The sequence below is a fragment of the Neovison vison genome, chromosome 1 (assembly GCF_020171115.1).
Source record: "Neovison vison isolate M4711 chromosome 1, ASM_NN_V1, whole genome shotgun sequence".
Classification (NCBI taxonomy): domain Eukaryota; kingdom Metazoa; phylum Chordata; class Mammalia; order Carnivora; family Mustelidae; genus Neogale; species Neogale vison.
In genome coordinates, this window is record NC_058091.1 from 10,609,532 (window position 1) to 10,635,059 (window position 25,528).

A 25,528-nucleotide genomic window follows, 5' to 3' on the forward strand; every position below is an offset into this window, starting at 1 on the left:
CCTGATTTTTGTTTAGGTCATGATCCCAGGGTCATGAGATCGAGCCTGGCTTCAGGCTCCGAACTGGATGTGGAGCCTGCTTAAGATTCTCTCTCTCTCACTCTCTCTCGCAAAAAAAGAGGAGTCTCTCTTCCTCTCTTCTGCCCCACCCCCCACTAAAAAAAAATTAATTAAGAAGAAAAACAGAGGTGGGTCTATATACTTTTTAAAAATATTTTATTTATTTATTCGACCGATCACAAGTAGACAGAGAGGCAGGCAGGGAGAGAGAGAGGAGTGAGGGAAGCAGGCTCCCCGCTGAGCAGGGAGCCCGATGCGGGACTCAGTCCCAGGACCCTGAGATCATGACCTGAGCCGAAGGCAGTGGCTTAACCCACTGAGCCACCCAGGCGGATCTATATTTTGTGGGACCTAAAGCTTGCTTAATTTGGGGAACCCATTTTAAAAAATGAATATTAAAGGATCAATAGAAAATTAGGTACATAAGTTTACATTTCCAGGATACCCGGCTGGCTGGGTCAGTGGAGGATCCAGCTCTTGATTTTGGGATTATGAATTCCAGCCCCACACTGGATGTAGAGATTACTTAAAATATATTTTTTAAAAGGTCCACATTTCCTTAGAATGAGAACAGAAATCACAACAAATAAAGGGGAGGCAAAGCATAAAGCAGATTCTTGGTTATAGAGAACAAACTGAGGGTTGTTGAAGGGGAGGTGGGTGGGGAGGGGCTAAATGTATAAATGTGTATATAAGTGATGAATCAACTAAACTCTACACCTGAAACTAAAATTATGCTGCCATCTTAATATTATACTGCATGTTAACTAACTGGAATTTAAATAAAAACTTGAAACTAAAAAATAAGTTTAAAAAATTGCAGCTAAATGCTACAAAAACTCAAAAAATCCAGGAATGTAATGCAACCTTTAATTATTTAATTAGATTATTATTTATTTTTATTATAATTTCACCTCCTCGATAATACATTTCATTCCCTATCATTTTCAGCTGCATACCCTTTTCTCATCTCCTAATGCAATAATGACTTTTAAATATAAACTTTATATATAAAGAGGTAGAAAGACACATATAAAGAGGTAGGAAGACACATTAGTTTTTTTGTGTTTTTTTTTTTTTTTTCCTTTAAAGCTTTTATTTGTTTATTTGACAGAGAGAGGCACAGCCGAGAAGGAACACAAGCAGGGGGAGTAGGAGAGGAAGAGGCAGGGAGCCCGAGGTGGGGCTGGATCCCAGAACCGCAGGATCAGGATCTGAGCTGAAGACAGACACTTAACCAACAGAGCTTAATGGAGCTTAACTGTACGACTGAGCCACCCAGACACCCCAACACATTGGTCTTCTAACACAGTTGGTCAAAACTTGTTCTTTTTTTAAAAAACAGTCACAGTTTAGAAAACTTTATTTTAGCTTCACATGCATTGCTGGTAGTGGAGGGAGGCGTGGGATAACTCCAGCCGTGGATCTCCCTGTCACAGCAAGCTCTTCAGGTCGGCTGGCTTTCACCGCACCCAGGACCCCTCCCACCCCTACCTTGCCAGGGCGGTTCTCAGCGGCGGGCTGTGCCAAGTCACATGACCCTTGAGCTGACGTGGGCAGAGCCTCAGTCCCAGTCTTCTCACCTCCGAAGGAGCTGATGTTCCAGGGAATCCACAGAAGGCGGACTCTTGTCCAACGTCCCACTGGGGACTCTTATCCAATGCCCACCCCCTTCTCCTGCAGCTCCAAGACTACCCCAGGATGAGAAAAAGGACCTCCAACCAGCAGGAGTCGGTTCCTCCACTATCTTGGGGTGCCACTTCTTCCTGGTTTCAGAGGAGGGAGGAGGGTTCATCAAGTTAAGGGGCTGCAGCTGAAATATTAGCTTCAGGGTAAAGCAGCAGGTAGCAGAAACCACGGAAAATATTAATAACAAGAAAAACAGTAATAGTCATGGTCCTTAGAGGAACTATTACTTCCCATTCATATATCCATTGAAAGGAGAAGTTCTCTAATCACCACAAGTGATAATATAAGAATACTCATAACTTCTTTCTGCTTCCTTAACCACTGCACCCACAGGTAGGAGAATGGGAAAGTTTGGGAGGCACACCTCACCATGCTTGGCTCAGCCCTGCTATGCTCTCTCCTTTCGGGTCTGCTGCCTCCACCAAAGGAACATTCTGGTCTGCCTGGATCCAGGTGGTGAATAACCCACCTTATTAGGGAGACCTGCTGTTGTCTCGCTGTGCCATTGGGGGCTAAGTCCATCTAGTTCAGGAATTAAGTATCAGCAAGCCCATCTGGCCACAGATGTAAAATCACTTTCTCTAATCAGCTTTATCTGAAATAAAACTAATATTACATTTTGATCTCCCACCTCTAATTCCTGTCTTTCTTCCCCTCTTTCTCCATATTTGTTCTGAATTTCAGAGGGGAAGAGAAGCACTTCATACCAGCTACCTTACAACCCTAATAAAAAAGACTAATTTGGGGACACTTTTAAAAACAGATGAAGCTAATAAACTAGACAACAATAACACGGGAGAAGAGAGAACAGAGCTATGAGTAAATGCAAAGTCTCTTAAGTCAAATGCAGCATATACTCAAAATTTAAGGGTAACATCTAATAGAAATAGAATATACATCTTCCAGGACACTGAAGAAGGAAAAAGGGAAGAAAAAATCAATCCAATCGGAATCAGAAAAAACCCAAATAACAAGGAAAAAAATGGTAAATAGAACACATAGTTGGTACAAATAAATCCAGTGATCAGCAATCCTAATGGAAATAAACACTGAATTCAGCTGTTAAAAAGCAGAAATTAGGGGCATCTGGGTGGCTCAGTGGGTTAAGCCTCTGCCTTCTGCTCAGGTCATGGTCCCAGGGGCCCGGGATCGAGCCCCATGTCGGGCTCTCTGCTCGGCAGGAGCCTGCTTCCTCCTCTCTCTCTGCCTGCCTCTCTGCCTACTTGTGATCTCTCTCCCTCTGTCAAATAAATAAATAAAATCTTAAAAAAAAAAAAAAAAGCAGAAATTACCTGAACTGAAATACAAACTCTATACGTATACCCTTTGCAAGCATAAAAGGCAACAATGCTCAATATTTGAAGTAAAATTATGGAAAAAAAATACCAAATACTAAACAAATGAAGGCAAAAAACAATACTAATCAGATGAAATAGAATTTAAGACAATGAGGGTGCTGGCTTGTTCAGTCGGTAGAGCATGTGACTCTCGATCTCAGAGTTTTAAGTTTGAGCCCCACATTGGGTGTAGAGATTATTTACATTCCTTATTATTATTATTATTTAAAAATAAAATCTTTAATAAAAAAGAATTTAAGGCAATAATATTAGGTATTAAAAGGGGCTACCATTGGGGTGCCTGGCTGGCTCAGTTCATAGAGCATGGGACTCTTGATCTCGGGGTCGTGAGTTCAAGTCCCACGCTGGACATGGAGGCTACTTAAAAAAAGGGGGGGGTATCATTTAACAATAAAAATAACAATTACCAAAAAATTATAATAATCCTGACTTGCGTGCACCCAAAAATATAGTCTTAAATATATATAAAGGTTAGTAATGATACATATACTAAAGGAATTATTAAATCCCCCCAGCATGGTAGGTATTTTTTTAAAAAGGTTTTTATTTATTTATTTGAGAGAGAGAGAGAGAGAGACAGCACAGGCAGGGGGAGGGGCAGAGAGGCAGGGAGCCTGACCCAGGGCTTGATGCCAGGACCCCGAGATCATGACCTGATTGTGGTTGGTATTTTTAACACATCTCTCAGGAACTGATACAGAGAGCTTACAAATAATTAGGAAATATAAAGTATCTCAAACAACACAATTAATAAGCTTGCTCTAACAAACATATACAGAATCCTGCCCCCAATAATTAGGAAAAACAGAAAATTACTAGAGAGTGACACACTCCAGTCACAACAAATACCAAAGAATTCATTTCATACACAGCACATTTCATATCACAATGCAATATCGTCAGAAATTTAAAAACCAACAAAGCAATTTAGAAATTTTATCGCTTTAAAAACTAAAAAGCGGGGCGCCTGGGTGGCTCAGTGGGTTAAGCCACTGCCTTCGGCTCAGGTCATGATCCCAGGGTCCTGGGATCGAGTCCCGCATAAGGCTCTCTGCTCAGCAGCAAGCCTGCTTCCTCCTCTCTCTCTGCCTGCCTCTCTGCCTACTTGTCATCTCTCTCTGTCAAATAAATAAATAAATCTTAAAAAAAAAAAAAAAACCTAAAAAGCATTTTAAGATAGATTGATCAATCAATTGACAGATAAAATATATGAAAGGACAGCTAGACACATAGAGATGATAGGATCATACCATAAAAACATTTAATACTACCTTATTTGATAATACATTGGGTATCCCTTTCCATGTTGATAACTATAGATCCATACCATCATTTTAACAATGACATAGTACTTTGCTGTCTGAATGAACCGTAACATGTTTGTTGTGGAACCATTTATGAGTCAACCTCTTGGTTATGTGGCAGAGATGGCAGTTTGTTCCCAAGACCCCTTCTTCTCTTCTTCCCTCATAACAAGACTCCTAGTTTTTACCTGGCAGGTGCTATCTAGAATAAAGCCTTATTTCCCACGTTGCTTTGCTGGTGGGTGTGGCCATGTGACTAAACGAAAAGTATCAACTTTCAGGATGTATCCTTAGAAAGAACTGTGCCCTTCTTCCTTCCTATTTTCCTCCTGTTATCTTCATACCCTACTTCCTGTGTGTATGGATGAAATATTTGGAGATCAATTAGCTATCTTGGACTACAAGGTAGAATCCTCATGTTTACAAGATTGTAGACGCAAGATAGAATGAACCTGTGTCACTGTTAATCATGGAGTTGCAATATGGATTGCTTATCTCAACACTTGCATGCAAGAAAATAAATATCTACCTTATTTAAGCTTTATTATTTAGGATTTCCCTGAATAACATGTTTTCCCAAATATTTTGCTGTAATGATCAGCTGCTATAAACATTCCTTTGTGCCTGTATTTTCCTATTTCTTGTAATGGAATGGATAAGTCATGGGCTATATCCTTGTATCTATTTTTTTTAATATTTTATTTATTCATTTGAGAGAGAGCAGCAAGTAGACCCCCTCCTGAGCAAGGAGCCAGACGTGGGGCTTGATCTCACCCTGAGATCATGACCTGAGCCTAAATCAAGAGTTGGATGCTTAACTGGGTGAGCCAACCAGGCGCCCCTGGAATATATCCTATTGAAGGTTTTTCAGATGTATTGCCAAATTTCACTAATATTCACTTTGTCAATCATGTGGGCCAAAAATATGATTGTACTTTTTAGATTATTGAAATGGTTAGACATTTTTAAAAAACTCTTTGTCATTTGTGTTTATTCTATGTTGCTTTTGTAAGTTCCTTAACCATTTTTCTATCTAAGCATTCTTTTTCTTATGGATTATAGAAGACTACATATTGAATATTTAACCCTTTGTCTGTCTTACTTATTATAAATATTTTCATCAGTCAGTTCATTGTTGTTAAACACTGATTGTGGTATTTTTATGTGAAAAATTTTTAAAGGATTTTATTTTTTATTTGATAGAGAGAGCACAAGTAAGCAGAGTGGCAGGTAGAGGGAGAGAGAGAGAAGCAGGCTCTGTGCTGAGCAGGGAGCCCAATGCAGGGCTCGATCCCAGGACCCTGGGATCACAACCTGAGCCGAAAGGCAGTCACTTAACTAGCTGAGCCACCCAGGTGCCCCTTTATGTGGAATTTTAAAAGTTTATCAGGACTTAGCTTTCTGTCTTTGGTATCATTTTTAGAAAGTTGTCTCTTTTTATAGACTGTAGGAATATTTGCCTATGATACCCATAATACTTGTATGTGTTGTTTTATTTTTATTTGAGTTATTTAGAAATTATTAACCCATCTGGCATTGATTTTATTATATTGTAGGGATATAAATTTTTATTTTCCCAAGTGATTAATCAAACCTTTCACCTTTTATTAAATCAGTCATCCTTTATCCCCTGATACAAAATGCCGTTTCTAGGAAAAACTAAATTCTCCTTACATATGAGGATCACTCATGAACTTTCAGTTCTGTTCTATTAATCTATATATCTATTTCTTTATCAGTGCCATAACTTAATCTAGCTTTTAAATATTTGTATAATAGTTGATATGGTATCTCCTTCCTAATACATCTATTTAAAACTTCTCAAAATGAACTTTATGCCTTTTTTTTTTACATTCTGACAAAACAACAAAAGACAAATTCTACTAAATTGGAACTTACATTTGAATTTCATCATAGTTTTAGTCTGATCTGCAATCATTTGACCCATTTTCATGATTGACTCATCAATATGATATTGATATGACACCAATATGATATTTTTTATATTCAAATGAAATCACTTTGCTCTTCTCCTGAGATGCTATTGGACCCTGGAAATTAACTAGCTCATGAAGCCTCTCGTGTGAGAGTAGGGAAGTTGTAAAAGCAGCCTTTGCCTCCAGTGTGCTAATATTCCACTAAAGGTCATTAAGATTGCATTGAATTGATGCGAAATCATGTCAAATAGAAATAAAACTCTCCATAACTTTATGATTCTAAATACACCACCCGGTACTTAGATCTTGCAAAGCTGGCTGGAATGACAAATGACAGAGCAGAGTGGGATGGATCTGGAACGGTAAAGCACGGGGTAAAAAGCATTGCAGATGGCAGCAGTAGCATTTGGATGGAGCAAGGCAAATTATGAGGTGGATTCCCATGTGTTCTAGGCTAGCAAAGATAATATGAATGCACAATAATTTTTAAAAAGGGAAATTAGGGAGAAGGAACCAACTGTTAGAAAACCTTTCAACATGGATCAGTAATATGGATTTCACAAGATCAAAATTTTGACTTACAGTTTCTGAAAATGGGAGCGAAAAACCAAAAGGGTGCTTAAGAAAGATCATTCTTGCTCCAATAAGCTCATAAGTGTGGAGTAAGAAGGTGATTGATTAATAGTCTGTGAAGGAAAGGAGCACAACAATTTATTTTGGAATATAATTTATTTACTCGATAATTTCTGCCTAGCACTGTGTTAGCACTAAAATGACTTTGTTTGCGCCCCAACATCTACTTTTACAAGGCCCTCATGACGGATGTCTAATAATACCACTTACAAAGAGGGAGACATTCCCCAGGTACTTCTGTACTTTGCTCAACAGAAATTTAACTGCCCAAGTGGATGTGTGATTGATGTTATTCAATGATTAATGCAGCAAACTCCCTACTTTCTCCTCTGCAGCAGAAATCTCCATTTAACCCCTTGGGATATGTAAGTGCCTCATTTCTTAAGAAACTACAGGGAGATTAGGGAGAAGGGAAGGCTTTGCAAAGCAATTAGGACGAGGACAGTTGAATCCATCCTCCCCCTTATTGGAAAGCAGCTCTGACCAAGGTACCGCTTCTTAAAATAAACTTTATCTCCAAAGGAGTTTGCAAGAAAATTTGAAGAAATATAAGAGGGATAAATCAAACAGCCTTTAGGACAACTTCTGGGGTTGTTTATTTGTCTTTGTTTTTCTTTCAGGGCCTTGAGTCCAACAGCAGAAAATCTCCCTGAAATAAGCATTTCTAAGTGCATCAGAGATGCTTTCCAGTCTGCAAAAGCCACTTTCTTGTAGCATGAATATTTTATTTTTTTCTCATCATGTAACTGACATCTACATGATGCAAAGCAAAATACTTTCGGTTCTTGTTGTTGCTGCTGTTCACAACTGGAAGAGTTCTCTGGAGTTGGATCCATCCTACAAAAGAGAGCTTCGAAAGAGGTACTTCTTGTGTCTTTAATTCCTCTTCACTTTCCCTTTGTCTTAATTAACAGCAGTTGACATGGACAGTATGAGAAAAGATGAAAAAGTGCTGCATGTTCAATATGGACTGGTTTGGGGAGTTTGTTTTGGAAATGCACATTTAACTGTTGCTTTCATTTTTAATTTTTTTTTCAAATATTTATTTATTTATTTATTTGACAGAGAGAGAGAGAGAGAGAGAGATCACTAGGAGGCAGAGAGGCAGGCTGAGAGAGAGGAGGAAGCAGGCTCCCTGCTGAGCAGAGAGCCGGATGTGGGCCTCCATGTCAGGTCCCTGAGATCACAACCTGAGCCGAAGGCAGAGGCTTAACCCACTGAGCCACCCAGGCACCCTACCTGTTGTTTTTAAAGCCCAGTTCCCTCTCAGACCTGGTATGCCCACCCATGTCCCTAAGCCTTCTTCTTTGGACCTCAGGGGCACCTTTCATCTCCTTGTCAACTATTACAGAAGAGTCTCCCCACTAGGAATGACACAGGGGAGAAAAGGGAAACAGGGACTGGGGATACCCCTAATCCTATTCCTGTTCTTGGAGAAAGCCCATCTGTTGTGGTTCCCAGAAGATTTAGGAATATTGAAACAAAATATTTAATTAAAGCAAAAATTATTTTCTCCATTAGCTATACATTTTTATATAAATAATAAATGTTCATGGCCACAACCGATCAAACAAAAGAATAAACAAAACAGAGCAAAAACAAAACTAAGAAGAAAGAAAGAGAGCAAAGAAATGGCATGGGACAGAGTAATATACGAATGAAAGTTCTATTCTTCCACTTCCTGTGGTTTTTCCAGAGCATAGACATAAAATATTTATTTTAGACAAATGGGATTATATTATATATGTTCTCTAACTTTTTTTTTTTTTTCACAAAACAGTTTATTTCGGAGTTCTTTCTAGTAGCATATGTAACTCCTTCCTTCCTATGAACATCTGCTGGCAAGCATGTACCAAAGAGCCAGATTCTTATAGATTCTTATGGACAGGTCTTCAGCAGATTTTGGCTATGTACAAATGATATGACAATGATTTTTCTTCTCTTACAGATTTTGTTTGTCAGAGAGAGAGAGAGAGAGAGAGAGTGAGATCAAGCAGGGGGAGTGGCAGAGGGAGAAGCAAGCTCTTCCCTGAGCAAGACACGGGACTCAATCCCAGGACCCCGGGATCATGACCTGGGCAGCCACCCAGCCGACTGAGTCACCCAAGTGCCCCGACAATGATTATTCTTGTTCACATGTGTAAGAAACTATAAATATCTCAATGGAATTGGAAGATCAAAAGATGTGCAATTTACATTTAAAAGTAAAATTTACATGTTAACATTTAATACATCCTGCCAAGTCACTCTTGAAAAAGGTTGTATCAATTTACACTCCTACTGATGGTACCTGAGACTGCAGATGTCTCATACCTAAAACAAATATTTTCATCCCTGGCAATATGAAAGAAAAGAAAAGAATTCACTTCTCAGTTTTAGAAGTTTTCATTTCTCCAATTAAAACTGAGCTTGAACTTTGTATATATTTATCAATCAATTTTTTCACTGCAAATAAACCATTCATTGTTTTCCAATGGACTTGTTTACCTTTGTATTGATATGTAAGAACATTTAACTCAAGGAAATTAACACCTTGTCATGTGTATTAAAATGGATTTCCAAGACAGTGTAATAAACATTCTACATTAAAAGGATATTCCAAGTTTTACAAGCAGACCCCTTATCCAGGGCAAATTTGATTTAAAATCATTTCTCTTTAACTCTCTCGCTAGGGAAACTGGATTTAATCATTTTTTCCAAAGAAAGTGCATTCTCCTATTTGATTTAATCTTAAAATAGTTGTTTGATATAACTTTAATATAATCATTACCTCAAAGATAGATTTGTGTTTCAGAAAGAAGCAAAAATTAGGAAAGAACAACTTAAAATCAAAGAATGATAACCATCTTCATACCTCATTGAAATATTTTTCTCTTTTTTTTAAGATTTACTTTTTTATTTTAGAGAGAGAGAGAGAGAGCACAAATAGGAGGGGCAGGGAGAGGGAGAATCTCAAGCAGATTCCACGCTGAGTGGGGAGCCTAACTTGGGGCTCGATCCCACTACCCCGAGATCAGGACCTAAGCTCCTAAGCTGAAACCAAGAGTCAGACAGACACTTAACCACTGCACCACCCAGGCACCCCTCATGAAATCTTTAGAATAAAAGAAATTAAGAATATAAGTCATAGAATATTCATGAGGAACTGTCCTGAATTACTTCACCAAATTTTTTTCCATATCTTTCTACTGCAATTCTCTCTTTGGAGGTATTCCAGACTCCCTCTCTTTATCCATGTCTCCTACTTTTCCAAAATTACCACACGTATCCTCGGGAATTTCATATTTTTTTGAGGGAAATAATGCTTGACTTAAAAGTTTATCACTGTTAGATTCCATACACAACTTTATCGGAACGTCATTGTCCAAGACTCAGATCACCAGGCAGGCAGTCCATCAGCTGTTTCTACCTTACTTGACTTAACTAATACTCATCAGAGTGTTATCTCTGGGAATTTGGACATAATGGCACTGCGTGAAGTAGTCTAAATACTAAAGGTTAGGGACTGGGTGGCTCAGGGTTAAGTGTCTGCCTTCAGTTGCGATCATGATCCCAGGGTCCTGGGATCAAGCCCCCCATCGTGCTGCAGGGAGCCTGTGTCTCCCTCTCCCTCTGCTGCTCCCTCTGCTTGTGCTCTCTCCCTCTCTGTCCAATAAACAAATAAAATTTAAAAAAAATATACCGAAGGCTAATTTATGTAAAATGAAATTAATTTTTCTCAGTTTCTGAGAATCTTATCATTCTATGATTTAACCCCTAAAATTCTATGAACTTATGACTCTAGGATTTTATATGGAGTTAACTATCAACCTATGTGTGCAAACCACCGTTTCAAGTTCCAAGTGGTTTTTAATACTCGTTTGTTTTTCAGTCATCTGACTGACTTTAAGAAATAAATTATTCCTTGGATGAAAGAGTCTATTGAATTGCAAGCATCATAATGAACTGACTAAATTAAAATCAGACAAAATTAAAGGGAGGTAGAGAAAATCACAAGCTGGAGGCTAACATATTTTGTTTATTTTTAAATGCAATGAAGTGAGGGTTATTGAAAACATTTCATTGAATACTTTTATTTATCATACACGATATTATTGTTATCTTACTGATATTTATTTTTCTCTTTTTTTGTTTTGTTTTCGTTTCTGTTTGGGCAAGGAATACCAGTGTATTTTGTTTTTGTTTTGTCTAAGCAAAGGGAAAAAGAATGGACATATCAGAAGACAAGCAGACTTTCAGCCCACAGATTATCTGGATGTGGTAACATATACGGACCTTCCCATTCATTACACCAATATTTACTGAACACCTACTGAGATGAAGTTAAGTAGGAACTGAATTAAAAGCATTTGAAATCTGAGTCAAGGGCTGTGTGAACCTTTTTAAAGCCTCAGGTATTCACTGAGCTGAGAACCTGCTCAGAAATCCCAAATCAGTCTACCCCAAAATAAATTCAAATTTTAGTTATGGTAATAAGAGTTGTAGAACTAGAACTAAATTGTTGTTCGATGGCTGCATTTCTTTAAAAATTCCTTTATATTACATTTTCACGTGTTCATAAGACAAAGGTGGTTTGGGGGGTGGAATATCAGTACTGCTCATATAATAAAGCTTTTACTTTCATATGTAACAGAATTATTATTGATGGTCACCCTTGTTGCTCTCCAAGGATAAATTCTTGTAGCTGGAGGGCTGCCAGTTCACTGCATGCTGGCATGAGCTAGGGGCTTGGTGACTGAGTTACCCAACTGGGGCTTGGTGACTGAATTACCCAACTCAATAGGCAAGGTGGGTGGCAAACAGGAGGACTTGAGGGAAAATCCTGGGGGCAGGAGTATCAAGTGAGTCTCCCGCTGAGACGGTGTTGCAGAGCATATCCTTATAGGTGACTTCGGATCACTGGGGATTTGGGGGCAGGGGTGGGGTCAGAGATGTTCGACGAGGTGAAGGGTACAGCTTTTTATGATGCCACCTCGGATCTTCTTTAAGGACTGAGGACTGATTGTATTTCTTGTGGAAGCCAGTGAAGAGAAAAGATGAGGTCAAGATCGGTTCCAGGTAAAAACAACGCAATACAGATGAAGAGGAGAGGAAATATCTCAGTAACATACACTGAAAATTAAAAATAAAAAACCCGGGAGAATTATATGTCAAATGCTTTGCCATTTGGTTGTGCTGGGGATTGCTACTGCACCCATGGGACACTGCTCAAGGCACAGTGGCCTGCCTCTCTAGAATAGCAATCAGAATTTTCTACAAACACATTCAGGGATTAAATCTTTCCAAAGCAGACCTCTATGGGTGGCTTATTAAAAGAAATTACACACACATAATCCTCCACAGAATTTTAAGTCTTGAGGGAGCCCAAAGCCAAATGATTGTGTTTTTTAAGTTGATTGAGAATTTTTTTTCTTTTGCAAAACGCATAATAAATTCTTAAAAAGTCTATTTAATTTTTTAAAGGAAAAAAAAAAAACCCAAGTATTTCTATGCAGTCCCTCCTCCATTATCAGATATTTCAGGGACATTTACACTGTTCTCTTCTCAATCATCTAGACAGCAAATCTCTTGGAATGGGTGTCTAGTCCTAATACGGGGGAGAGTAGGTTGTCTTTAAGCTCCTCAGTCCTTAATGTCAGTAACTTTCCTCAACAGGGCTGTGCTCACTGGGAATGCCCAAGTCTCTACAGGCTTCAAGGAAAAGCAACCTCAGTTGGTAAGAAATTTCTGATTCCAGAAGCGCTTGTTGGTTCACAGATTGGTAAGTGATTTGCATGCTAGTCCAGGACGTTGGAAATGCCTCCCTGATTTCTATCATGAAGGGGGAAGAAATTAGATGATGACAGAATGTATGGGAAAGCTCTTTATAAGGCAGCAACAAAATATAGTTCTCTAGTTTCAAAGGCAGACAAAGTGAACAAAACTATTTCTGAAAGAGCAACAAGGCTAAGGAAAAGTACTTGCTTATGAAACTGGAATTATTAATAATGAGGTACAGCGATACACCAAATACCATAAAGATTCATTTTCTTGTATACACTGAGGTGCTGATATTATTTTTTTTTTGAGAGAGAGAGAAAGTGAGGGCGTGCACACACACATCCGTGAGCAGTGGGGGAGGGACAGAAGGAGGGAGGGAATCTTGAGCAGGTTTCATGGTCAGTGTGAAGCCTGACACGGGCTCATGACCCTGAGATCATAACCTGAGCTGAAATCAAGAGTGGAATGCTCAACCTACTGAGCCATCCAGGAGCACCATAATTTTAAAAGGCTCAACTGGGCTTACATGATCTTTTAAAAGACTCCATTTCTTTTTGAATATTGCCTGTCTCCCATTTGCCCCTCTCTCCCTGTGTCTCCCTGAGACATAGCAGGTGCCCAATGGACCTTCTCCTTCTGTCTTCCCTCCCTGAACCATTCTTTCATCTCCTCCACCCCTTTCTCCCTTTCCGTACTTCATTCAAGGTGGTTTCCTCAACTATATCTTCCACTGCGCTAATTTTCTCTTCTGATGTGTCTAATATGGTAATTTAACTTATTCAGTGAAATTGTAATGACTGCAATTTCCATTGTCAAACTTTCCATTTCTTTCCAAATCTGCCTATTCTTTATTTTTATGGCACTTTGTTGTTTTGTTGCATTTTCAATGTTTTTTAAAGATCTGTTTGCTCATTCTATTTATTTTTCAGTGTCCGATTTTGTCATATGTAGTTGTTTTGGAGCTGATTTTTGCCTCTGATAACTCTACCATAAAGTAGAATTCCTTATGTACTTTGTAACATTTTGTTGTGGTGGTTATGAATTCATCTTCCATGGGTTTGGTTGCTTTTCCGAGAGAGGTTTCTGTAAAGGACTAAACCATGTCCTCCTCCCCAAATTCAAATATGTTGTAGTCTTAAACCCCAGTGTGACAGTATTTAGACATATGACCTTTAAGGAGGTGATTTTTTTTTAACATTTTTAAAAATTATCTGTAAAATCAACATGGGGCTTGAACTCAAACACTAAGATCAAGAGTTGCATGCTCTACCAATTGAGCCAGGGTGCCCCTTAAAGAGGTGGTTAACATTAAATAAGGTCATAAGAGTAATCTGATATGACTAATGATGTCCTTATAAGATGTGGAAGAGATACAGGGGAGCCTGGGTGGCTCAGTCAGTTAAGAATCCAACTCTTGATTTGGCTCAGGTCATGATCTCAGGGTCTTTAGATCAAGCCCTGCTTAAGACTCTCTCTCCCCCATTCCCTCTGCCTTCCTCTTAAAAAAAAAAAAAAATGCAAGACACACCAAGGATGTGCACACACAGAGGAAAGGCCATGTGAGAACACAGCAGGAAGCAGCTGTCTGCAAGCCACGCAGAGAGGCCTCAGGAGAAAGCAAACCTGCTAACATCTTGATCTCGGACTTCCAGCCTTATTCTGGTGCTTACGACACCCAGCCTGGGGCATTTTGTTCTGGTAGCCCTAGCAGACTAGCCAGCTTCTGACCCAGAAGCTGTGAAAGTAACCTCACAGAATGCTCGGCTTCTGTCAGATTTCTGCAGGTTTCAAGGCTCTGGATGTATTTTTATGTTAATTTACTGGCTTAGAGAGTGCATACCAAGAAATGGACTTACAGCTAGCTTCCCAGGCATATAGTATAAATTCAAACCTCTCAGGATGTGGCCTTGGTTGGTATCAGTTGCTCTCCAATGATGTCCCTTCCCTGGCTTGTGCCCCTGGCTCAATTATAGCAAACATCCTTCTCCTTCCCTCAGCCAATGAGTGGGGTTTTGCTAACTCTCCTGAGGCTCCAAGCTTTCTGCAGGGGACTGGCTTCAGCCTCCCTGCCCAGTGAGTCTACGGCCTTATTTTTTGCCCCCAGTTCTCCCTCCTCCTCTGCTCATCCTCATCCCCCATGGCCTTTACCCAAAGCTGAAACCCCCAGAGGTCCCTGCAGCCTCGGCTTATACTTTTTGCTTAAGCTTTGGTTTCTCGCTTTCCTTCTGACATCCGGGCAGTTTGTCGTTCCATTGTATACATCACTTCCATGAGTTTGTACTAGGAAGCAAGTCTTTCCAATGGCACATTTGTCTGCCATGTTTGCTTTCTAGTGAGTATTAGAAGGTGTAGATTTTTCTATAACATTCTAGAAGTAAATTAGTCTTCGTGAAGTAGGACTAAATTTGTCTTCCTAGAGTAAGATTATGCGAGTTAGTTCGTAAATTCATCACAATTATTTTTTTAAAAGGTGGTATTATGGGTAGGAGATAAACTGATTCTAGGATGAGTAGCCTTCAATAACGGGATGGCGGCACTCTCATCAGGGACCTTATTTCCAGACTTGACATCAGTCACACACACACACTTGCGGTTTTAGAGACAACAAATATAAAAAGTATATGGAAGTTGAAAAGCAACAAAAAAGTCTTCATCTTTGTGCTTGTGTTATAATGACAAAGTCACCACCATCTCGTCAGCCATTAGCACTACAACAGACTGAACGGTGGCCCCCCAAATTCACATGTTGAAACTGTCCCAATGTCATGGTATTTGGAGATACGGCCTTTGGGAGGTACTCAGGGGTAGATGAAGTAGAGAATTCAGAGGTTAGAACCCTCAGAGGAAAATCAGTAGCTTTATAAGAAGAGGAAGACTGATCACTCTCTCCTTCTCAGCCACTTAAAGACACAGGGCAAGTCTATCTGCAAACCAGGGGGAAGGTCCTTCCTAGCCAGGAACCGAATCCAGCTGGCACCTGGATCTTGGATTTCCCAGCCCCAGAACTGAGAAATAAATGTCCATCACTTAAGCCACTAAGGCCATGGTATTTTGTTAAAGCAGCCTGAGCAGACTAATACCTCCCCATAACATTCTATAGTTGGAATTCACTTTCTTACCCTCTGTTTATACTTTCCTTACAAACTTATGAGGTAAGTAATAAGTGGTAGTTTGTGATTACCCAAATTCAGAGTATTTAATGTGCAGTCCAGTTTCTGAAACCCATTTTCCCCATTTCTAGCTCTTCTGACTCCAACGTATTCTGAATTATTTGAAGTTCTTCCTCTCATTCAGCTATCTGAGGTTTGATTAAGATTAATGCATTCAACAGCCCATAGCACCAGACTTCATGCTGGGGGGTGTCAGATGACCTTATTGGTATTAAACCACCAATAAATGACATGTCCTGGGCACAGGTCAAATGGGTGAAACGTGCATGCTGTCAGATGCTTGCAGCATTAAACCTTCACTTAACAACCTGGTTGGTGGGATGATGGAGAAGAAGCACAGTGCTTGCACGTGCTCTCTCTTTCTCTCTCTCTAAAAAGAGACTTGTACTTGTGAGCAGCAGGGAGGGACAGAGGGATAGAGAGAGAGACTCTTAAGCAGGCTCCGTGGCCAGGACAGAGCACTCCCCATCCAAGGCTCAATCTCACAACCCTGAGATCACTACCAGAGCTGAAATTAAGAGTCTCGTCGCTGAACTGGCTGAGCCACCCAGGCGCCCCAGTACAATGCTCTCTTCTACTAAGTCATCATGAATTTCCATTGTGAAGTCTATTGTATGCACAGAATATGTCCATGTTTCCTGTAGCCATCTAATAACCATGACCACAAGGAAGGGGGGTATTGAAGGAAGCCATGAATGAAGCTCCAAAAGGAACCAGGAGAGTTTCTGCCTTTCTGCCTGTTCCATTCTATAGTTTCAACCTTACCAGTAAATCCAGCTGTCGTTAAAGGAGTCCTAGGGGCACCTGGCTGGCTCAGTCATTAAAGGATGCGATTTTTTTAAAAAGATGTATTTATTTATTTTACAGAGGAGAAAGAGAAAATGCATGAGTGGTGGGGGGCGGGGGCCGAGGGAGAGAGAGAATCCTTGAGCAGGGAGCATGACGTGGGGCTGGATCCCAGGACCCTGAGATCATGACCCGAGCCAAAGTCAAGAGTCGGCGGCCTCACAGCGTGCGACTCTAGATCTCACGGTCGAGTTCAGACTCCACACTGGGGATAGAGATTACTTTAAAAAAAATCATAAAGGAGTCCTTGAAGCTTTAAATTGGCTCATTCTTTCTACTTCCATTTGCAAAGCAAGTGACTTGGTTTTGTTACCCCAATGCCATTCAATTTCCGGAAATGATGACAAAGCAAGTAGCACCATAATTGTGTGAATTTCTTTGTAGAAGAGTTCTCTGCAGCCTGCCTCCTCCAGAAGGGGTCCTGAGTCAGCACCACGGGCATCTCCTGGGGCTTCTCCAATGTAGCATCTCAGGGCCCATCCAGCCCCTACTGAATCGTCGCCCACAATGTATAGAGATCCCAAAATGAAGCTCACATTGGAGTCTGAGAAGCACTGGTTTAAGGTGTTCTCTCCACCTACTATAAAGTTTCCTTTTTTGACTCATTAATAACACCTAGGGAACAAGATGAAAGCTTCCCTAGAAACCTACCTAACATGGCATTTTGATATTCTATTAACAGTTAGGAATCACGGTAGGGTCTCCTTTTTCACATATAAGAAAGCCTAATATTTAAGTCTATAAATTACTCAAAAAACTGTTTCCATTTGGATTTAGTAGGAATGCGGCCTCACAACTGCTACATTGGAAGTAAGGAACTGCTTCCTTTCAGGTTAATGGGTTTTCCCTCGTCAGGCTGTCCTTCTTTCATGTAATCTAGAATTGCCACCACTTATTTATCTTTTTTTATAACTGTTCTTCGTTTTAATAGGATTATGCATCCTCCCAATATTAACAGCAATTAGACTCACCTCACGGCGCGTCATGCCAACTCACTCTGCGGCTGTCGGGGCAGGATGAGCTTCCTCTTGTCTCAGTAACAGACTCTGACAACCAAAACAAAGCAGCAGGCAAAATACACGAAGAGAATTAACAATAAAGGATCACAGACGACAAGAACTTCTCACACACGATGGTTGCCTCCGCCTGTTCTACCCGCGTGGAAATAATGGTGTCCACTCTGCTAGGACTCGGAACACTGTGCCACCGTCTGCAAGCACGTATTTTTCAGAGAAGTTTTTAAAGAAGACTCTTCCAGAAAAAATAAAGATGACTCTTTAAAAGCCTTGGAAACATTAACATTCTCTTTCCAAATCTAATCTATTTAATTTTATTGGAAAACATTTACGTAGCTCATCAGCACACTCTCCGGCACTGAGTAATATTTAGTATGCTGTAATCACAGGAAGGAGAGATTTAGATTAAATGCTGCTTTTTATTACTATTCAATCATCATAAGTTGTTCCACTTTTTATCTTTTTAGTCAACAGATTTCAAAGGTGGGAAAATATCTTCATTTGCAGACATACCTGTATTTATCTCCTATTATATTTTCCATTAGTGTCTACATGAGATTTATTTTCGGTGCTTTCCCAACAAAGTAAATGTGGATCTTCTAAGACCAGATGTTAATAATATAGACAAACACACCCTATCTTTTAGAGATGTTATGAGAATAAATCAGATAATATTTACATGGGGAATTTGACCTCACTAGAGATAGTATATAAATGAAATGTGCAAACAACAGCAACAACAATGAACCTTTAAAGAACAAAAAATTCCATTCAACTATAGCCAAATTAACTTGACAGGACCAAATTACGTTCTGAGTAAAAGAATACTAATAGTGCTCCCGCTGGTTGTAAAGAAATGCCAAATACTAACAATCAATTCCAGGTCTGGCTGAAACCTTACACATTCAGTTTGGAGACACACAAAACTAGCTCCTTGTCTTTGTCTACATTTATTATACTCAGTATACCGATAAAACAGTATCCCAAAGACCATGACTGGTCTTTGCCTATGTTGGAGTGAATGATCAAAATTATTTTTAACCTCTTTCTACGTTTAATAACATACAAGGATTGTTAATGCAGCACTGATGTGAACAGAGATTTAAAGACCTCTATAACATATATAATCTAGGCAAACAGTTTTTAATTTGTATTATCTAGAATCAAAAAAGAGCTATGAGAAGGACAATGGGCAAAGAAGGAATCATACTTACTATTCCAGACTGAAAGGCCAAATTTTCTTTAGAGTTACAGGGAAACTGTCATTTATAGTCTCAGTATTATTTGAGCGACACTGGAAAGTCCCCCAATCCCACGTATTTTTCTAACATCCTGCCACAATGACCCAAATTCTACCATTTTAAATGCGTCTCAGGAGAGTGGGTGGCTCAGTCAGTTAAGTGTGTGCTTTTGGTTCAGGTCATGGTCTCAGGGTCCTGGGATCGAGCCCCTCATCAGGCTTCCTGCTCTGTGAGGAGTCTGCTTCCCCCTCTCCCTCTGCCACTCTCCCTGCTTTTGCTTTCTCACTCTTTGTCAAAGAAATAAATAAAATCTTTTTAAGAAAAATGCTTCTGAGTTAAGGAAATGGCTCCATATTCATAGAAAAGGGCAAAATTAAAAATTGCAGGATGATAAAGACACACAACAATGTAATAAACTAACACATACTGCATACCTACTATGTGCCAGCCACCATTTTCCATGCTTTACCGGAACTATCTCATTTAATTCTCACTTCAGCACTATAGAATAGGTGCCATTATTATTCCAGTGTTACAGCTACGGCACAGGGAGGTTAAGAAGCTTACCCAAGATTACACAGGCTACAAATGGCACAGCTGGACCCCAACCATGGCGGCCTGACTCTAGATCCCTGCTGGGAACTAACAGGTCTACCTACAAGTGTCGGAGTTAGCACTATAAAATACATTCCTGGTTTAAAAAAAAAAAACATATTTATTTATTTAAGTAATCTCTGTGCCCAACACCGGGCTTGAACTCACAATCCCAAGCACGAAAACTCCTGCACCCAGGTCGCCTCTATGTTACCGTTTTAAAACGAATCAAACGATACTTTGCAATGATGGATACAAAGAGAAGAAATGTGAAAGCTGAAAATGTTTAGACTGTGTTTAGAGCCATTGTTGCCTTTTTTCCAGGAAAGCCCAGATTTTCATGTTAGGGCAAGGTCTACCTTTCCATTTTGAACAGAAGACTCATGAACAGCAAGTACTCATCGTAGCACCTTCAACTTGCACCAAGAAGGCAGTCCTAGATACCATGCCCAATGGAGAGCTCCGTTGTGGAGCCTCGGGGGGAAATGAGACATGCAACATGGAGATGAACTCAGAGATGTAAATTTCAGAGGAGCTTCCATCGTGTAAGGTGAGTAACTGTATAACATGACAGCTAATTTCTGTAGCTAACAGGCCACCATGAATCTTTACATGCATAACAGCTTCTTGATACATACAATGTAAAAAAAAAAGGCCTTTAAAATTGTTCTCTGGCGTCCAAAGTAGGTGCTGTCCATGTTTTTTGTTTTGTTTTCTCCCATAAAACACAGTTTTTAAAAAGAGATGAACTGATATTCTGGTTTCCCTGCTCCTAACAGAACACCGTAATATGGTTAAGTACAGACTTTTCCGTAGCAACAGAGACGGTGTATCAGATATGAACCCTATGTGTCTCCCTTGAACAAAGCTTTAAGGTTATAACAGACAAATTCAAAATAAAGCCTATGATCCCATCACCCTGAAGCCTGCTTCCCCAATGAGCTCAAGAAAGGATTCATTGACAAATGACTCACCATGGCTTCCTATAGCTCATTTCTTTGCCTTCCTTTTTCTTTAAATGGCACTTCAGCCTTAATAGTTACAAAGGTTTCAAGAGAGGGGACTAGCGCCACCTGAAAAAGAGAAGCCAAAAATCCAATACAATCATGGTTTGCACAAGTTCAGCTCTGGGCTTACTGAATAGCACTGAGGGGGTAGTGGTTTCTCTACCTCGAGACCAAAGGCATTCATTCCCGCCACCTTTCACTGCTTTATTTAGTGCCTTTCCACTCTCTGAGCATTCCGTGAACCCTGACTGCCTGTTAGCTCTATTTCTAAAATCAGTATTTTGCATAAGGGGAAAGGTAACTTGGGGGGAGGAGATCTTGAAATGTTTTCCTAAGTATGAATAAGAAACATTGCTAGGAAGCCACGGAGAGTAGTGGCTAAAGGAAGTGCAAACTGGGCTTACACGGATATCGTTGCATATGCAAACTATAATTACATCCCCCAAACACTTGCCTGGGTAGAGTGGGTCCTTCCATTTGCTCACCCCAATTAGGCAGGAGGCACTGCCTAGGGCCGGAGAGTAATCTATCCACTATTGTTTTGGTGTGGGGAAAAGTGACTGCTCTGTGAGGGGAACACTGGGCTTTGTTTTTAGCATGCAGAGCTAGGCTGGCGGACGCTATTGATTGTGCTTGGGAGAGAGGAAGTTAATGATATGTTATGAGTTTATGTACTATATTTCATCCCTATTCGGGTTTAAACAGCATCCTCCTCCAAATATTCTACTCTAAAGGTTGCAGGCTGAAAAGTGAAACAGATGGTCCAGTTTTATATTTCTTTTCCTTTAGAATTTCTTATGCAGCTCGGGGACCTCATTCTTCGGGGATCTCAAATTATATTTCAGCCCATTAAACGGGTATCAGTTTTGATACTCAGATGGTGCGTAAGAACGATTCAAAATCCGCATGGCCACAGCCTTTGCTGGTTCTTAGTATGCCCTGTGCTGTTCATTTTAATTGAAAATATTCTAAAAGCAAGATTGATGTGTTTTCTATCCCCCTAAAATAGAAGCAGGTTCTGGGCTCATAATTGAGCACTCATAAGGCCCCTCTCCTTATTAACATGCCCTCTCTAATTTGTGCCTCTGTTTGTACAATATAAATGGCCTTTAACGGCCCTTCACTCATACAATGGTCTCACTAACCCAAAGAAAATTAGTAGCAGGCAAAAGCCTATTTTTACTGACACAGAGACAAAAATGCTAATTACCTTAAAATATTCTCAAGTGTATATCTTTGGCATCCTTCCAGGCAAGGCTCAAAAGTTTTTTTTTTTTTTTTCCTCTGTTATTTACTAGTTATAGGGAAAGTTGTTTTTGTTTTATATTCAGGCTGATACATAAGTAGGTTTATATTTATAATTAGAAATCTTTATTTGTGGTCCAGAGTACTGGTGATAGGTAAAGCATTTGGTTTGCTTTCAACCTGTTCATGGGTATACTTGAGAGAGTTGTCCGTTTTGATAATTATGTTTTGTGCTATTTTTGTTAAGGCACTCGGAGACATTTGCAGAAAAATTATAATACTTAAAAATCTGAATTTATTTGAACATATTAACTACCACAAACTATTAATGTTTTCCCAGAATCTCTTTTAATCCTTTTCTGATAATTAAATTTGTTTGTCCACATTTACTATCTGAAGCGCTCCTTCAGTTCCAAAATGATTTTAAAACTGAAACCCTGGATGTACAAAATAAGTAATAATCAAGAAAATTAAATGCGACTCACTAAATTACAATACCAGGTGTGCTGATGATACTGATATACAGAAAATGAGCTTTTCATCATTTATGTGACAAATTCTCATTGAGGAGATATTATCTTTAGAATATCTTGCTAGGTCCAGCTTATAAAAAGAAATAAATAAGAAATAAGAAAACTTCCTTGAGGAAGTTTCAAAATCAAGTTTGGAGGAAAAAAGATGTATTTGTACAAAAATTAAAGAAGCACAGACCTATAGTAACATTGGAAGGCAGCAGAATAGGAGAGCACATGTGTCGGTGAAAGATGAAATGGTAATTAATGACAAAAAACAAGTAGGGTCTAGCTCAATAACAAGCAATCAACCCAGCTTTTAAACCTAGGCAAAAGATCCGAATAGAGATTAAAAAAAAAAAAAAAAAAGATATACGAATGATAAACACACACATGAAAAGATGCTCAACATCATTAACTGTTAAGGAAATACAAATCCAAACCATCACGAGACATCACTATACACCCACCAGGACGGCTGTCATCAAAAAGACAGACAATAACAAGTGTTGGCAAGGTTGCGGTGGCAGCGTCGGAACCCCTGCACATTGCTGATGGGAATATAAGATGATATGACCACTTTGGATAACAGATGGGCAGTTCCTTAAAAATGTAAACATAAACTTACCATAAACCCCAACAATTCACTCCTAGGAATCTACCCAAGAGAAATGAAAACAGATGTCTTAGACAAAGATACGTACGTGAATGTTCATAGCAGCATTTTTCGAATAGTCAGACACTCAAAACAAGCCAAATGTTAACAGAATAGTATTCAGCAATAACAAGGAACCAAGTACTGATATATGTTACAACATAGATGAGTGTCAAAAACATAAACTATATGAAGGAAGCCAGATCCAAAAGACTCCATTCATATGAAATGTCCAGAAAAGGCAAATGTATAGAAATAGTTGGCACATCAGTGTTTTCTTGGGGCTGGGGTGTGAAAAGGGTTAAACAGCAAATGGGCAAACGGGAATTTACTGGGGTCATGGAAATGTCTTAAACTGGATTCTAGCGATGGCTGCACGACTCTATACATCTACTCAAAATCAATCAGTGTGCACTCACGGTGAGCAGATTTTAGGGTATGTAAAATCTACATCAATAAAGCTACTGAAGAAAAAACCAGGTTAAGTGTCCTACATTTTCATAAGAGTGGGTGGAAGCAATAATCTGAATTTTTGGTCTTTGCTTCCATGCTGAAATGTAACTCAAACATGTACCTGTACCAATAAACGGGAAGAGATCGTCACAGCTTGCAACGTCCCTTACAATTTTCACCTTATTTGCTCTTCGCAGCAATCCTGTGAGGCAGGGCAAGCAAGTGTTCCAGGATCTACACTAACCGCTGCTCTTTTTCCTGAGGAAACTTCAAATGCTCTATCAATGATGTCACTTAAAAATTGAGGCCATCCTATTTATAACATAATCTGAATAAGCCAAGTAACAAACAGGATCATTACCCCCAAGTACCCCCAGATGCTTTTCCAAAGTTGAGTGTCTTCCGTTTCCCAAACTGTATGGAGAACAGGGAACCCCGACGGGAGACTCACTCCTCTCATTCCACTCGCGGTTGACAGACGTGTGCCTCACGGAAGCCTGTGCTGCTTGGTCTCTCGGAAGCATGTGCATTTACACAGACGGAAATGCATGTCGTATCACTGTATATACAACGAGGCACACAACGACTAACATAAGTGAAGATGCCAAAAAGCCAAAAATGGAAACCATCGTATCGATCTGATTCACAGCGAATCCTCCTTCAGTATTTCTCTTGAAAGCTCAGAAGGAGCAAAAACAAATGAATCCAACATCACCTGAAGCAGAAAAGACATGTTTAAGGAAGGGACTTATAAATAAAATGTCCGATTAGGTCATTTGGAAAGGCATGTGGAGTAGGCACAAATATGCTTAGATGAGTTCAAAACCACACGAAGCTCCCTTATTTCGATCATGGGTGTGTGACACAAACTCAGACTCCTCTGCTGCCCGTGCAGGACTGAAAGCTCTGGGTTTATGAGAAGGTTGGCCCATAGGATGAGCTCTCCCCACTTTCTGCCCAAGGAGTTAGGTGGGAAGGGAGCTCTCAATGCGGACAGCGGCCCGAGTCAGCTATCCCAGGGTTCCAGCCTGCCTGTCCCAGCCTCGCATTTGCTGATGAGTTTCAGTATATGCTGCACAACCCACCCCACTACTTCCTCAAGAAGGCACAGATGCTTGGTGTACCTTGGTGCTCTTTGTCTCCCCACATGACCTCCTAAAATCCTTTTGTAGTGACTTGTGTTTCTTAAGGATGTTTCCAGGATCTGTGATCTAAGATGAGCTGTGCCTCCTGACTATGACTTCAGAGAGGAGTCAGCCTAAACAAAGGTACAAATCGTCAGTTTCAGTTGATGGTTCTTTTGATATTTGCAAGCTGTAAAAATTTCATATAAATGTGTGCAATGAATCCCACAGGGTAGCAGAAAAAGCACAGGACTCAGGCCAAGAGACTTGTGCTGGGGTCTGGAATGAACTCCTGTGACTTTGGTGATCTCTCACAACTTCCAAGACCTCAGTGGTCTCAACTGCAAATAAATCACCTTTTTTGGATGAAAGAGCCTTAAAGTTCTAATCATAAGTTGACAATCATTTCTTCAGATGCTATGGTTATTTGACAACATAGAAATATTTAGCTCAATAATTTCATCGAGGTCATATGCCTCTTGGCCTAACATGCCTCTGGCCTGGTCTGAACTGCCAGGCCACAACTGAGAATCTAAAAATTCACAGACACAGAATCCATCTGCCCTAGGATAAAATGCCACAGAAGTTGCAGTTTGAGGGGAAAAATGATGAAGACGGGAACCAGATATGAATTGAATGGTACTTCACAGACACATACAGGTACAAGGAAGATGGATGTCATGTCCAACAGGCTTTTATTTATTTTCTTTTTAATGAGTCTGACAATACTTCACTGACTTTCACGGTCCCCCATGCCCTGCTCTTCCTCAAAAGTGCTTCTTTGGGGGCACTTGGGTGGCTCAGTGGGTTAAGCCTCTGCCTTTGGTGCCTTTGGCTCAGGTCATGATCCCAGGGTCCTGGGATCGAGCCCCACATCCGGCTCTCTGTTCAGCTGGGAGCCTGGTTGCTCCTCTCTCTCTCTCT

General features: G+C 40.0%; 1 long non-coding RNA gene across 6 annotated transcripts; it reads right to left on the bottom strand.

The window, feature by feature from the left end:
* Positions 1-1,310: 1,310 nt before the first annotated feature.
* Positions 1,311-24,708, bottom strand: LOC122903009. Of its 6 annotated transcripts, none has more exons than XR_006383908.1 (5): positions 24,605-24,708; positions 23,842-24,195; positions 20,583-20,681; positions 17,729-17,803; positions 1,311-1,826 (listed from the first exon to the last, which is right to left on the bottom strand). It is a non-coding gene; the product is annotated as an uncharacterized LOC122903009 (long non-coding RNA). The 6 variants fall into 6 exon arrangements; XR_006383909.1 differs by lacking the exon at positions 1,311-1,826 and adding an exon at positions 12,029-12,093; XR_006383912.1 differs by lacking the exon at positions 1,311-1,826 and adding an exon at positions 16,834-17,337 and having other exon boundaries at positions 23,932-24,195.
* Positions 24,709-25,528: the final 820 nt, after the last annotated feature.